Source organism: Falco cherrug, chromosome 10 (assembly GCF_023634085.1).
Source record: "Falco cherrug isolate bFalChe1 chromosome 10, bFalChe1.pri, whole genome shotgun sequence".
Classification (NCBI taxonomy): domain Eukaryota; kingdom Metazoa; phylum Chordata; class Aves; order Falconiformes; family Falconidae; genus Falco; species Falco cherrug.
Genome location: NC_073706.1, coordinates 1943973 through 1959547, shown reverse-complemented (window position 1 = coordinate 1959547; position 15575 = coordinate 1943973). Strand labels below are relative to the sequence as shown.

At 50.9% G+C, this 15575-nt stretch overlaps 1 protein-coding gene across 3 annotated transcripts in view; it reads left to right on the top strand.

Moving 5' to 3' along the window:
- Nucleotides 1-7034: 7034 nt before the first annotated feature.
- The window catches only part of RALY (RALY heterogeneous nuclear ribonucleoprotein), a 124344-nt gene continuing 115803 nt past the window's right edge, over nucleotides 7035-15575 (top strand). Inside the window, exon 1 of one of the 3 annotated variants that reach the window (XM_055722818.1) lies at nucleotides 7035-7194. The gene's annotated coding sequence lies outside the window, so the exon portion shown is untranslated. Of the gene's footprint in view, nucleotides 7195-7773; nucleotides 7904-8794; nucleotides 8880-15575 lie in introns of those variants that run through there. The other 2 variants (XM_055722817.1, XM_005433845.4) reach the window with 2 other exon arrangements.

Below are 15575 nucleotides of genomic sequence, written 5' to 3'. Positions count from 1 at the left end.
CAGAACACTGCCCTCATTCAGAAATCCCTAGACTATAGCTGAAAGAAAATGCTCTGCTTGTGAAACAGTCCTGCATTGCCTTTGGTCACAGGACAATAAAACATTAAAATGAGAGCCCAGAGGAACAGAGCAGGGTGCTGCTCATGGCCCAGCAGAGGCTGGTCACCATTGCTGTGTTTATTAGAGAAGAGAGCACAGCATAAGCTGTCATAGCAGCAGGTCACTGTCCCATCATGGGAGGGACAGGGACAACTGATGAACTGCTGATATTTTAAGGATTTCTGTTGATACAGTCAAGTCCTTTTTTCCTAGGGAAACGAGTAAAGTCCTTAAGGACCATGGATGACCAGGATTCCCAGTAAGTAGTAGCAGCACCCAGTAAGTTTTCTGCCTTACTGGTTTATGGTCAGGTTAATATTCCCAAATAAAAGACAACCAAGGGAGAGGCAGGTCACGTGTCATCTTCCATTGCACAGAGTTTCACTGTGAAATACATAGAAAATTAAGGAGCCTACAGTTTTTGCAAGTAGGTTGCTTGCTTGTCTTCTCTTCCAATGGCCATGGTTAAAAAGAAAGGCCAGGAAGAGAGGGAACGTATTTCCTCTTTCTAGCATCTGTCTGAAACACCCCTGAAATGGTTTGCTTGGTCCCCAAGTCACTCTAACATGAGGTTCACACTTTTCTTTCTGCTGTTATTTTACATTTCATTACTCCAGTGTTTTCAGATGAAAATAGTCCTACTCCAACAGATGACTGGAAGCGTGGTTTCTCTCTGTGGCAAACACATTGTTTCTCTGCTCTTCCTCAGCATTCAGGTGAACCAGGAGCACTCTGCATCCTCCATAATGGTTCCTCCTCAGATGCTGGGACTGATGTGATGGCAATTTCTGTGAGTTCTGTTACCTGTCCTAACACAAAATGCATACATGTGTGCGTACATCCACACACTATTTTTCACTGCCTGCTTCCAAGCTGATGTGGGAGCTGTGGGGAAAAGATGAATGTTATTTGTCAGTTTGGTCTGCTAATTACAGGATGTGTTTTTTGGAGAAAAAAAAAAAATTGTTTTCACTTGCAGTCTTTCCAATCTGTTTTGAATTAGGAGACACTCAGGATTAGAAAGTGTTTTCTCATTAGAACAAATGTCACAGAATTAAAAACCTCTTCATTTAAATTCCTCCTAATGTTCTTTGGCTTGAACAAGTGAGCTCTTAATGTCCATTTTAATTAAAGCATTTCAATGGGATTTCAGCTGGGCACCTAATGACAGCAAATCTCTGAGAAGTGGATGTGGTCCAACTAAGAAGGGGAATTCCAGGGTGGGAACCTCAGCAGAAGCTGTCCTTTTTTGGCTTTTTAGGGAAAAGTGTTAAAGGAAACACAAATTAAGATCTGTCTAGAAAAATGATCTCATGCTTACAGTGGGCAGAAATACTGCATGGTTTGGGAGATGCTGGCTGGGGGTGTTAGGTTTTGCAAAGGTGATGATCTGCTTTTCCCTGAGCCTCTATGAACTTTTCTCTTTTTGCTGCTGTACTGGTTTGTAAGTCATCAGCGTAGGCTCTAGCAGCTAAGCAGGATTGCTGGCCGCAGGCTTTAGCACCCTGCCTCTACTGCCAGATTCCTCCTCTCCCCCACCCACTGACCCCAGATTTCTCATTTCTATTCAGGTAAAAGTTTCATCCTTCCCCCATCTCCCCGGCCAGCTCCCACGATGCTGGATCCATGTGCCAGTCACACCCACAACTGCAAGTGCAAAGGACCTTGTTACCTTTCTCGGGAAAGAAGTCCTTCGAGATGCCCGATGATTTGGGCAAAGGCTGCTGGACAAGTGTCTGGTGGTTACAGGAGGGCGGTACATAAAGTACTGGGGAATAAAGCATCATTCAAGCACGTTCACATTCCTTTCCTAGAGCACAGAAATGGCAGAGGGAAGCACACTGATGGGGAAGTGGATTATCCAGCCCCTCAGTGCTCTTCTTTTCCAGCTACTGCCTGGACAGCACCACTGCCCCTGCTTCTCCCTTTCCCCCAGAAGCAGCTTGGGGCACCACAGAGCGAAGAAGCTGGTCCCTGCCTCTGCTTCACCGTGTGGCCACCGTCCCAGGTGGATCTAAGGGCAGGAGAAGGATCTGAAGGCCAAGAGCCAGCAGGTAGTGAGAGCAGCATGTGGCCAGTGTTTCTCCATAGTCAGTGTATACCTTGGAAGAGAAACAAACTGTAGGATCAGATCTCACTGATGGAAATCTGACAGCTCTATTAAAGTCAGGAACTTCCCCTGGGTTCACACCAGTAGTGTCTGGCTCACCATCTCCCTCCTTGAGTGACAAATAAATCTGGAGACAGTTAATAATGAAAGACTATTAAAATAAGATTTAGCCTTTATTGTTCTTGTGCTTTCACGATTTGTCAGGCACTTGAACCAAACAAAGGAAATGTCAATCTGGGAAACACTGCTCATACCCATATGGTAGCAGATTTATTGGTGTTTGTGCCCAGGCACCACCCAAGGGGGGAGGAGTGCTACCTGGGCACGTGCTGCCACATGTCACTAGCATTTCTGCCCCCTTCCCTCGGGACAATCATTTAAAGCAGTCACCTTGACTTGATAGCTCAGAAACAGTACCGCTATTGGAGCTGGGCATTTCTGGGCCAAAAAGCATCTTGACAGACAATGTATTGTTTTCAGGAAGAAAATGTTGTCAGCTTGATGGTTTAACCTCCAAAATTCAGACAAAGAGGTTCATTTTGAATGATCCTTGGAAGTAATACTCTTTGTTTGCTTCCCCCTCCCTATCATGTTAATCACTTCTATTTCTTTTTAGAGAGAATCCTGTTTGTGCTCTCTCACATTCACAGCTTATGAGCTGCTTCGTATCCTGGGTGAGGTAGAGTGAGTGCTTAAGAACATATCTTTGGTTTTCTTACTTTGACAGCAGTAAGAAAACATGAAAATAAGCACAGGTTTTGTTTTCAGACCATCTTCAGCTGCATGTAGTGTGCAGTTCCTGGAAGAAAAGGTACTTGGATACACACAGCATACACACAGGAACAAAAAACAATGCCAGTATTAATTTTGCATTGTGCAGGAGTTCCTGCACTCGTGGCAGCAGCAGCGTGCAGGAGACTGGCATGAAATGTGCCACCCTTCCCCAGTTGTGGGACAGCAGTTGTATGGATACAGCACAGCCACGTTAGAGGCATCTGGGTTTTGAGATTGTGTTCACTGAGTTTTTCTCCTTCCACATGAAGTTGGAAGAACCCCAGCTCGCCCACTCCAACATCCTTTTATTGTTTTTAGACTGACTTTGACATCGGGTGGAAAAAGAGAATTGACAGAGGTAAGATCCAAGGTCAGAGCTGCTCACCCGTCTCTGTCATCCCGCTGAGCTCATAAATTGGTGTTAATACCTCCTGGAAAAAACAACAAATATAAAAAGAGAACCTTGCTCACACTTGGAAGCATACCCATTACTGGGGCAGCCACTGCGGAGCGTGAGTCCAACAGGACTGCAAGTGCAGACAAAATCCAAAGGCTGTTCAGCGCTGTTCAGTCCAGCTATGGTGCCCAGCCCCTGGCAGCATCCTGCCCATCTCCCAGTGCAAGCAGGAAAAAGCTGCCTTTTTAGCCAGCTTGGTTTCTTTAAACATCATAAAGCACCTATATATTTTTTGTTACTCTGCTATTAGAAATCTACTTTTGCAGAATGACCTTTTTTTCCCACTTGTTCTTTAAACAGCTACTTATAATGGGGCTGCGTGGTGTGGAACGCACAAATGAGTGAGCAGCCTTTGAGATGCACACCCGTGTCCCCTCCACTAATGATTCTCTTGAGTGGGATTCATAAAATCTATTGTTGTTGCTGCAGATTGGCCACGGTGTGACTTTGGAGAAAATTCTTTCTGTGTTGACACTGTTGCTTCATTGTTATTCTTTCTGTATCGGTGGAACAAAATGAAAAATTCATTAAAAACAGAGGAAAAAAGGGAAAGAGAGAAAACCAGCAACATTTCTCTATCTCCCAGCAGAGTGATAGGGGAGAGAGGGGTGAGAGGGTTAAATGTCTGAAGGATTCATAGCCACACAGCAGTGTCCTGGACAAACATGTAATAAAAAGGACCTGTCACTTCCTTTACAGCGTATGCTATCACATTAGGAGCCAGAGAAGGACCTCACAGGAGGACTTGCTTTCTTCAGGATGTTTCAGCAGACAGGAACCCCTCGAAGGAGCTCCAGGAGCTGTGCTTTGGCCACACGGAGCTCCCCAAGCAGTGTGCTCTGCTTTTGGCCCCTCTCTCCAAGCCTGGCAGGTCCCCATGCGCTCTCCTTTCCAGCAGGGCTGGTACCCACGGTCCCCACGTGGTCTCAAGTTCCCAAGGACATCACTTTTTCTCTGGCCTGCCCCTAGCCGAGGAGGTGTGGGAAACAGGCATGGACAGGTTCTGCCAGCAGTGAGACCCAAGGACCAGCTCCCCCACCACACAGATGCTGTTGATGGGCTCCCAGCACCTCATTTTCCAGCAACAGCGCTGGTAACTGGGAGACTCTGCAGGCAGCTGCCCACAGCCCTGTGTTGACTTCTAGGGCCTGACTGAATTTCAGAGTCTGCATTCTCCAGGACACATTTTAAGGGATATCAGCGGTACAGAACCTATTGCTAGGCACAGCCAGAAGAGCTGTGCCATTCCCTGGAGAACTTCCTCACCAGTGGGACCACAGCAAAATTGCTCTGTGTTAGTCCTTCAGCCTTAGGACCAGCACATGGCCTCTGTTCAGGGCAGACTGACCAACAGGCTTGGAACAGCAGATCCTCAGCTCTGAAGATCAGAGTTCCCCCATCCACCCTTTCCTGGGGCGAGGTGGACAAGGAGCATTGTCCTAGTGACAGAGGTGAACAAGAAGTGTTGTGATTCCTTACACGGGATCTCACAAAACGCCATTTACCTTGGTGCTGGTAAGGATTTTGGCAGAGTCTCCCAGAGCATCCTGGTACCCAAGTCAGGACATCACAGTCCAGACGGTGGCTTTGTAAAGCAGCAAAAGGCTGGCTGAATAGCCAGGCTCCAGGGAGGTTTGGGGTGGGTTGTACTCTGCCTGGAGATCAGTTACAAGGGGCAAGACCACCTCTTACAAAGGGAAAGACCCCTCAGTGGTCTTTCCTGGGACCTATTCTAATAGCCCTAGCAATGGCCTGCAGAGGGACAAAATGCACCCTCAAGTTTGCAGATGGCACCAAATATGCAGTCAACGTGTGAGGGCAGGGCTGCCACCGGGCAAGGGCTGCATGGGCTGGTGGAACGGGCCTACGGGGATCTTACAAAACCCAGCGAGGACAAGTGTGAAGCCCTGGACGCAGGATGGACTGTCCCCTTGCCTTGGGTTGGGAACTGACTGGCAGGAGAGCAGCTCTGCTGCAAAGGCCCTGGGGCGCCACTGGGCAGCAAGTGAAGCTTGAGGAGCAGCGCACCCAGCAGTGAGGAATGGTCAGTTTACAGCGGGTGATGCCTGCTCCCTCTCCTCCGCACGCACCAATCACATCTGGAACAGCACATGCAGTTGGGCCACCTCCAGGACAAGAAATGTGGTGCTAAACTGGAGTAAGTCCTGCAGAATCCCAGGAGATCAGGTGAGATCGCCAAGGTCCCTTCCAACCTGAGCTCTCCTGGAATTTTGTAGCACCTCAGTCCTCTTCCCAAACGTGCTGCAGGTCTGCTCTGTAGCTGCAGCTTTTTATTCTCATGACAGGTCTCAGTCTCCATGATTATCACTATGTTACTTTTCCATCCGACAAAAGTGACATCCCAAAACCCAATTATGTAAATATTTTTTAAAAATAAAAATGATAAAACATTTCCCAGGATCCCTGCTTAGGAATTTCACAGGGAAAGAATAATTCTTTTTGTGATCAAGAGACTTAACTTCAAAACACCCAAACTGTAGGTCTCCATGGGGCACCTTTCTGCAGGGTTATTAATAAGAAATAATTGTTTTAAGTGCAGAAAAGTATGTGTACTTTCTATTCCCTTCCACAAGCCCTGCATCACTTGTCCTTAATGAATAATGAAAAACGCTTTTGTACTCTATTGCTTCTCACCCATAGATCTTAACGTGCTTGTTAAGCAGTTACAAATAGGACCTTAAAGAAAATCAGGTTTTGATGAAACCTTAATTCTGGACTAATAGGAGACACACCTACTTTTGCAGAAGTTTACAGATGTCACTGGGGCTTTTATGGGTTGAGAATTTTGGTCAAAAAGCCGAATGCCTCAACACTGGAAAAATATCACTAAATTATTCTGAAATGCTATTGCATAGCTCCATAGGAATTATAATGTCATACCCCTTGATCCTCCTTCTGGAAGGAACAGGAGACTGCCTTGCCCCAGACACGCACTCTGAACGCAGGACCGCCCTGATTCTCTGCCTCCCCTCGCTCTCAGGGGGTGACTTGTCATGGGAAGCAAAACGTGAGGAGACTGTTTTCCGAGGAGAGAGGGAGCGCAATGTCCCATGACAGACTAAGGTATTTGGATTCCAGTGGAAAATCCAATGAATTCCACTGAGAAGCTGACGTACTTTTGCCTTTCAACCCTTCTATAGGAAGCCCACTCTGCAGGTGAAAAACTGAAGCTTGGAAGAGATGTGTGAGTTGCCCGAGAAAAATTAAGCTGAAAGGACAGTTAATTCTTCACGTTTGGGTTGGTAGGTGCCCAGAGAACTCACCTCCAGCCCACAGGCAGACAGGTCTTGGTGCTGGCAAGAGCATTCACCTTGTGAAGGGGTCTTCCACCACCGAAGAACCCAGCCTTCAGAGGTGTCTCCTGGGCACCTCATCACTCCCACCAGCCTCAGCAGCAGCAAGCATCGTGCTGGGTCGTTTTGTGTGAGCGAGTTACGGAAGTGCCGCCGTAGTTACGCTGGCATCGGTGGCAAATACTTCAGGGGGGACGTGTCTGCGCCTGGATTGCCAATTAACACCCGTGCCGCGGCGCCGGGCCAGAGAGGTGGGTCGCGCCTGCAGGCGGGCCCTGGCCCTCCGGCAGCGCCGGGGGGGGCTGTGCCGGGGGCGACCCGCGGGGCGTCCCACCGAGCGGGAGCCGCTTCCCGCGGGCCGGGGCCACGCGCCCCCACGGTGCCGCCGGCGCGTCGCTGCTCCCGCGCGCCCCGGGGATGACACGGGGACATCCGTTCCGGTAAGCACATCTGGTCCCGCGGGAATCGGGTTTGTCTTGCTGGGGAGCGCGAGGAGCAAGCGAACACCGGGCGGAGAAGCCGGGCTGAGGGTCGGTCTGCACGGCGGGCGCCGGGGAAGCGCGGCGGGGCCGCAGCCCAGCTCCCGGCGTGCCCGCGGGCTGCCCGGGGCCGGTGCGCGGGCGGGCGGACACACGCGGTCTGCGGCTCCCAGCCTCGGCCGCCGCTGCGGGCACCCGGCCTCAGGGGCGAAGAGCGAGCGGCGCCGGGGGAGCGCGGCCCGGGCTGCGCCGGAGGTCGAGCCGCGGGGCCGGGACCCGCCGCCCGCACCGGCCCCGGTCCCCCGGCTCCCGCGGACTCTTCCACCGCGCCGGCTGTCGGGGGGGTGCGGGGCGGCGCGGGGCGGCGGCGCTCCCTGCGGGCCAGGCCCGGTGGCGCGGCTCAGCGCAGCGCAGCCCCGCCGGGCAGGGCCCGCCGCGGCGGCACCGGGGACGGGCGGCGGCCCCGCCGGGGTGGGCAGCGACCCTCAGCACTCCCGGTACCCCCCCCCCCCGCCCCCCCCCCCCCCCGGCGCGGTGCCGTGGTACGGTCGGCGGGAAGGAGCCGGGGCGGCGGGGCGGCGCGCAGCACTGTGCCGGCGGCTCCCGCGGGGCGAGGGCGGGCTGCTCCGCGCCTCGTCCCTCCCCGTCCTCCTTGGCGCCGTCCCGCTCGGTGAGTGCTGCCGCCGCTCCTTCCCGGCCGCTGCCCCGCGGCGGGGTGCCCCCCCCCCCCCCCCCCATCCGCCCCGGCTGCCCCCCGGGCCGGAGGTGCTGTCCCGGGGGCTGCGCTGGCGGCTGGCTGCCAACGAGTTATTGCCGCCTTTATTTTTTTTTCCCTTTACTTTTCTCCTTTCCCTGCGCCTCACTGTTTCTCCTGTGTTTTGCGGGGTTTCGTGGTTTGCTTCCCCCCCTCCCCGTCTCTCCTGTTTAACGGGAGGGAAGCGCGCAGGTGCCGGCACCCGCGGGATGGGGAACTCCGGCGTTTGAACCGGCGGCTCCGGGACGCCCGTGGCGCTGGTCCGGCGTGGGGCTGGGCGGGGCCGTGCCCGCGGACCGCCCGGGGCTGTGCCCGGTTCCTTGGCCCCTGGCAGGAGCGGGCGGTGGGAGCCCCCCGCCCCCACCAGCCGCGGAGCCGTTCCGCACCCCCCGCATCAGCGCGGCGCCCCAGCGCCGCAGGGCAGCTCGGTGGCGTTCTGAGCGCGGTCGGTGCCGGCAGCCGCGGGGTGGCGGGTCCCCTGCGGGGTCGAGGCGATGCGTGGGCTCCCGGTTGCGCCCCGGCCGGGACGCGCGGCTGCCCCTGCCCCCCGCGGCGCGTTCGGCTGCGCCTCTGGCCGGGGGGGGGCTGTAGAGCCGGGGGGGCTGGGATAGCCGCCTGCATGGAGAGCGGTGCGGGTGCGCAGCTTCGTTTCCCCGCCTGTGATTCAGCGCGTGATTCTGCAGTTCGCTTTGTGGCAGGGGGCAGCCCTGGGCGGGCGGGGGGCGAGGGCAGCGAGATTCTGCAGTTCGCTTTGTGGCAGGGGGCAGCCCTGGGCGGGCGGGGGGCGAGGGCAGCGAGCTGGGCTGGGCTGCGGGCAACCGGGGCTTCCCCGCATCCCAGCGCCGCTCTGCGCCCCGCCGCCTCTGCTGCTCGGGCTCTGGCAAGGACTGAGGTTAGTAGCATCGCGGGTGACTTTAGCTTACTACTTTCGCGGCCAGGAGAAAAAAAAACCCAAACAACGAAGTAACGCTCTTATTTCATAGGAAGAAGGGATTGTTGGCTTTCCGCTGGAAATGAAAGCCGTGAGGTGATGGATAGCTGGTGCCAGCGCCCGCAGGGCTGCCGCGGGAGCTGGTGTGGACAGCGGCTGCGGGTCCCGCTCCCTGAGCTGGGCGAGCTCTCGGGCCGGTGCTTGCGGTGGACCCTGGTGTCCAGGCTGAGCCTGTCACCTGGCTCTGGGCATCGCTGGCTGTCACTTCAGGTGAGCGGTGGCGTGTGCAGGCAGTGTCGCAGGACCGCGGGGTTATCCCTGCTGGGGGGAGCGTGCCTGCACTCTTCTACAGGTGCTCCCACTCCGGCTCCGCTTCCTCAGCCGAGGAGGGACAAGGTGGCATTTCCACTTGCCCTTGTCCTTTGTTCTGATTCGGGCTCTTTGCATTATTTTCATCTGACGTTAAGAGTAGGGAAGGAGTTTGTTTTCTAGGCAAGGCCAGCGGCAGAGCCCCTGGGTGAGCAGCCTGTGCTGACTCGGTGTGCAGGGAAGGGCTGCTCTCTCCTCACCCTCACGGGTGACCGGGGGGGTGGGGAGCCTCTGTCACCAATTAAGCCCAGCACTGTGGCTCTGTAGCATCCTTCATGGGCTGCTTACCCTCAGTGACGATTTGTGACGAGGTTTATCGCTCACATTCCTGGAAGCCTTTTCCTGACTCCTGTTTTTGGTGAGCGGCATTCCCCTTGGCTGTGTGTGATACTTGTCTTCAGGAGGTGTGGATGTTTTACCATGCCGTGCCCGTGAAGGACTGCTGGTATTTTACTTCTCTCAAGTTCATGTTGTAGATGGATTTCAGGGGAATGGCAAAGCAGAACATGGGTTTCTTAAGAACCACTTTCTTTAGAAAAGGCAGATAATAAGCGATGAGTTTTGGAAGGATGTTTTATTTAGGGATTGTAAAGAGAGGATTAAAGCTCTTGACAGAGAACTGTTTATGTGGAATAAGTGATGGGACTTGATCATTCAGAAAAATAAGACTTTAACACGTTCATATCACCAAGAGAGCTTTCAGCTGTTCCTTGTCCCAAATCATTCAATAAAAGCAACAGAACTTACTTTGATTGGAGTTCTTTATTGATGGCTGCGTAAGTAGTTTTCAGACCTAGAAGTAAACTTGCATCTATTCAAAGAAAATGGTTTATGGATATTAAATCCTTGGTATGCTAAAGGTACTGTAGAGTTCTCAAGTATGTTAATTACAGGTATTAGAAATAGCAGTGTCTGTCTTGAAGAGAGCTGCAGCTTTTCCTTCCTTGCCCCCTCCCACGAAGTTGCTGCCTTGCTGGCGCGGTGCTGTGCTCCTGTGCTGGTAGAAGCACAAAGGCATCGCCTGCGGGATTACCGAGGTGGGGAGGGGTTGTGGAGGGGAGAAGAACCAAGGATCTAATTTTTCGGCCCAAGTTTTCATTCCAAAATGGGTTGCTTGTTCTTTTCACAGCTTGTGGTTTGTAAGGGAAAGGTTGAAAACACCCAGAGAGAAAAACATCCTAGGAAAAAAAAATAATCTGAAATAAGTGAAACAGAGTGTGGAACTGCCCGGACTGTCATTGGGGTGGTCATAAACCTACTGAGAAAAGGGAGGGAGGAACCATTCAGATCAATAACAAGGTCTTTTTTTTTTTATGTAACTGTAGAGCTTTCATTATATAGTTTAAAAAAAATAAATTCTAAATGTGTGCTTTTTATAACTGTGTTGGTAGCCGAGGCTAAATCTGCAGAGTTGGTGCTGATCTGGGTAATCTGAATCAAGCTGAATGGTAAAGAGGCTCTTAAGAGAATCTGAAACCCAGGAGGCATTTTTCAGACCTGAGTTATGTCACTTTTTTTAGAGGTGCCTCAGGCAACTGCATTTTAAGAAGACAAAGCTTTTGTTTTCAAGCTGGCCTAGAAAAATGCCAAGGATGAATCCAAAGTAAAGGCTTTCAGAAGTTGTCATTTGTGATTAAGTTGAATTTGCTGTTGTGCACAAGAATGCGGCTGCCTTCCTTGGTGTGATGTGAACAGTGTCTATTTTTATTTTTACCATGAGTCCTAGTGTACCTGTGTAATTCAAGTGAGTAATAATACATGGTGGTTCTCACCTTAAAGTGTATATTTAATTAGAAGGTCAGATGTCTGCTGGCTCCATCTCCAATATAAAATTAATTGTATGTGCTTTACGGAAGGCAGAACTGAGGTGATGCCAGGGCAGAGATTGACTCTGAACCATGTTCTGCAGAATTAACATCTGCTTATATCTAGTTTTGCATTTAAGATGCTGGAAATGTCAAAGCGAAGGCTTGTAACAATGACCAAAGACTCTTCTTTTACATGTCATAGGAAATCCTCAGCTTGCGTGGAGACGAGTATGCATGCAAATAGTGAATCTAAAGGTTTTTCTTATGACTTCTCTTGTTTCTTGCAGCTTAAAACAATCAGAAATAGTATCCTGTTGTTGCCAGGCTGTAAGCAAACAAGAGGAGCTGCTTCTGTGGTGCCTGAGATGGGGGATAGTGTGCACGACATAAGAAATGATGCTGAAGTGTATACGTGGAAAAGTACGTCGCCTGCTATCTGTGGGTTTGTAAGCTCCCAGTGAGGCCCTTTCTTCTTTAAGAAAGGGGAAATAACGGGGAGTATTGTAATGAGTTCCTTTCCTTAAATAAAATGAGAACAGTTTCTGTCTTAAAATACAACCATCTTCAAGCAGCTTTGGCCTTACTAACAGTGTCTGAAGCGGTGCCGCCAGGGCAGGAGGAGGTATCCCTGGAGTTAGCCTCACCCTGAGAGACAACTGCTTTCTGTAGCTGTGCCTGGCTCTGTTCTGGATATCCAGGGAAAGGCTATAAGGGCAGCGTGAGTCATCTTTTTGACTCTTTAACGCTGTTTAACGCAAACAATCCTGTTTGTTCTGCTTACTGAGGTCTCTTGTGCGTCCAACCTGAGCGGACCTAGAGGTGGATGTACCCCCCTTCAGGGGGGACCTGCTGAGCTGCCGCTGCTGTTGTTGCAGCGGGTGGATCCTGCATCTGGCACTTGGGCACCTAATAATGATATTTTTTTTAAGAGCAAGCCTTGAGAATATGAAACCAAATACCGACATAGAGCAAGATGTGCTGGGGAGCAGTTCCCAAGGCAAGAGGTGGCCTTGCCTGTGCAGGGAAGGTCCCCCAACTGATATAAGGGCTTTTGAGATTTTGCTTCTACCCTGACACTGGAGCTGAATGGCAGGATGCTGAGCTCTGTTTCCGTAGCATTTCTGCACCTGCAGCAGAGTATTTCCTTTACTGAACACTCATTTGTATACTGCCAGTAAAGTTGCATAGCTGTCAATTATTTTTTGGGGTAACAAAATAAGTGAGTTTTTAGAATAGAGAACATAATGCCAGTTTTTTCTTTCCCCCTTTAAGAAAATGAGGTAAATAGCATGAGCACCTCTGGGCTATGTCCGTGTGAAATCAGTGATTCCCAGGTGAAGTCTGCAGCATCATCTGAATGTGGTGTGTGATGGTACTGAACAATAGGCACTGAAAAGTGCTGTAGCTTTATCTGATGCTTTTGTAAGCAGCTTATATTTCGACAAATACAGCCACAGTGGAAATGAATGTGAACTCATCTTCTGATTGATACTACAAGCAGAATAAGAATGGACTGGCTAAATGTATGAGCAAGATCCATCAGTGAGGCAGTGCAGCTCCAGATCCTCCTGTGTCAGGATTAGGTAGCTTCTGCTGGGTCCCACCATCCTTGGAGGGGGAATGTCCTTCCACGTAGGGTGTCTGCCTGCTAGTGAGAATACCTAAACATGGAAATAGGGCTGACAGTTTCTGCCAGAGAAAGTATTGTGGAAATGGTGGCAATGGACGCTTGTTCTGGAAGCTGGGAGTAGATCAATGCTATTACTAATTTTAATGTATGAATTCCTGTGTTCAGGACTAGGCTGGCGAAGGACACAGGATGGACGGAGGAGGTGGTTGCAGAGCTTCCTTTCCCACGTGGGCTCTTGATGTCTTTATTAGTTGAAATCTCATGCCTTTCTTCTGCCTTTAGCAGTTTTTTTTTTTTGAAAACAGTCTTGGGAGAGTTTGCGAGGAAAATCCTTCTAAAAGAAGGACATGGGGACCACTGGTTCTGTGTAGCACAGGGAGAAGGTACCTCTGCTTGGAGGTGGGAGGCTTGTTTGAACCGAATGTGTAGATGAAGCTTGCTGTCTTGAAGAAACAAGAACAATCTGGTGCTCCAATGAAGAGGTTTGGACCTTGACAACATGGGGCTGCATGGAAGCAACGGCTGCTGTGGATATCGTGTGACAGTCAACTGGCAGGCAGTGCTGCTGGCGTTCATGTCACCTTTTGCCTGGCCTTTGCTCTCAGTCGCATCTTGGATTTGCCAGGACTTCAAGGTGACTCTCCTGGTCTGAGATATGGCCCCTGTGTAGAAGATGGTGCTCAAACGTTTTTGGTTGGGGTTTTTTTTGATAGATTTGAGAAGCTCTGTGGTCACTGTGGGACATGATGTTGCAGAGCTGATGGTGCTGTGTGGCCTGACTGAGCGTGTTCCTGCTGGGAGGGCAGTGTTGTGATGATTTGGTGGTTTGACAGCTCCTGGTGTCTGTCCCTGGAGCTGTATCTGCTTGTAAAACAGGTATTGCCTGTGACTGTTGATTCTGCAGCAATGTGCAATGCTTAGAGCTCTACCAGCCCCCAAAACTCTTCTGGGAGTTGGTAAGAACTGTAAGCGCTGCAAAAATCCTCTTAAGCTCCTCTAGTAACTCAGGCTTAATTTTTTTAAGTTTAGAGTACAGCTCTTTTTTGTGCTCCTGTGTTTCAACAGGCCAGTAAAACTTTGCCTTGCATGTGTACTGCCCACATCTGTGATGGATTTGAGAGGTCCCGTACATTCTCACCCAGGCTGGTACCCAAGCCCGGGGCAGACCTCCTCGCATCGCTGCAGGCAGTGCATCCGTGCAGACACAGGCATGGGTTGCTGTAGATCATGTCCCGGGGATGGGGACCTAGACCATGGAACTAGCTTTGAAATTTCAGTGTTTATAAAACTGTTGAAAAATCCTTGGTACAGCTAATCTCAGGCAGCCAGTGTTGGTTCTTTACCTCCACTAGCATCCTGGCACTCAGAGCACAGGTGATGGTGGAGAGAAACATGTCTTGGTAAATTCCACTGGAAGGATGCCCTGTGAAGCTAATGGTGTTGAACAGCTTCACGAGCACATGGGGAATGACTGCTGCCACTGATACACATCAAAGGTGGGCTTTGTGGGTTTTTTCCTCTTAATTAGGAGTGGAGTGCTTTCCTGCAGATGGGCTCCCCAGCCATTTGATCGCAGTATAAACAGCATTTTCAGGGAGGGCATGTTAATAAGACAGAGTTTGCTAATACCTCCTGTGAGCAGAACCACACCTCATGGCAGGAGAGAGGCAGGAAGGGCTTAGATGATTTTAATTAAAGTTGTTGTGAGGAAGAAATTAAATTTGGTCTCTTGCCCTGCTCGTATTACAAGGGGAGAGAGCTCAGCATCTCTGAACTGAGCTATTAGCTGCCTTCTGTTTGCCTAGGAAAAAAAGTAATTTCTTTGTCAGCTTTTACCCTGGCTCCTGGGCCCTGATTGCTTGTTTATCTTCAGCAGCTCCCCAAATCACTTTGAAGATGGGCTTAAACATTGATCATTTCTTACAGTCCTTCATCTTTGTTCTGCCAGCAGATATTACAAAAGGTATTTTAAGTTATCTCTTCTGCAAGTGAATGGGCTGTGTGTATGTGGTCCAGGAGAATAAAGCTCTTTCAGCTCAAGTATAAATCAGCTGATGTCTCAGCTCCCATGTTTGCTCCTAGTTCTTCTGAACTCGCTGCCCAGCCCAGCCTAGCCTGGAAAGCAGCAAGGATCCCAGGAGAGAAAAAATGCCAGTGCTACTTAATTTTGAGGCAAAAGCTACCAGTGTTCTGTTGGGTGAGCAAGATCCTGTTGAAACATGACTTGCTATTATTACAACGGTGGGATCTTTTCTTTTCTTGCTGCACCCTGAAGAAGGGATGGGAAGGCCCTGCAGGGTGATGCTGTGCAGCTGGTGGGATGCAGCAGTGAGATGATGCCTGGCACTGGTAGCTGCTGGCAGGGTAGTATGGGGAAGAAACTTTGGATCTCTTCCTTTCCCGTTTGAGCACTGAGACCTGTCAGGGCTGGGAAAAAATATCCCACAACAGCAAAACATTTATTCTGTATAAAACGGGCAGGAGAGAGTAGAGGTCACTAGTTCAGTGTGGAAAAGCCCAGGAGCTACAGTTGAACAGGAAGCAAGATTTGCTAAACCATTTAGTAGCATGTTTCTGATGGCTACTTTATGTATGCAGATACTTTGAGGTTTTTTGTTAGCACTGGAACGGTAACAGCTTATACCCGCCTCTTTCCTGGTGTTAGCCTGCAAGGGAGTGCACCACTGCCTTTAGAGGCATGATAACCTTGTTCCTGTGCGTGTTCCAAAACGATGGTGAGAGGAGCTGCGGGGGGGGGGGGGGGGGGGGGGGAGGGGCTCAGGCTGTGGAGGGGTTTGCCCAGCAGCAGGGTGCTGAGCAAACAGGTGGCCCAGCAGCCTGAGCCGCGGG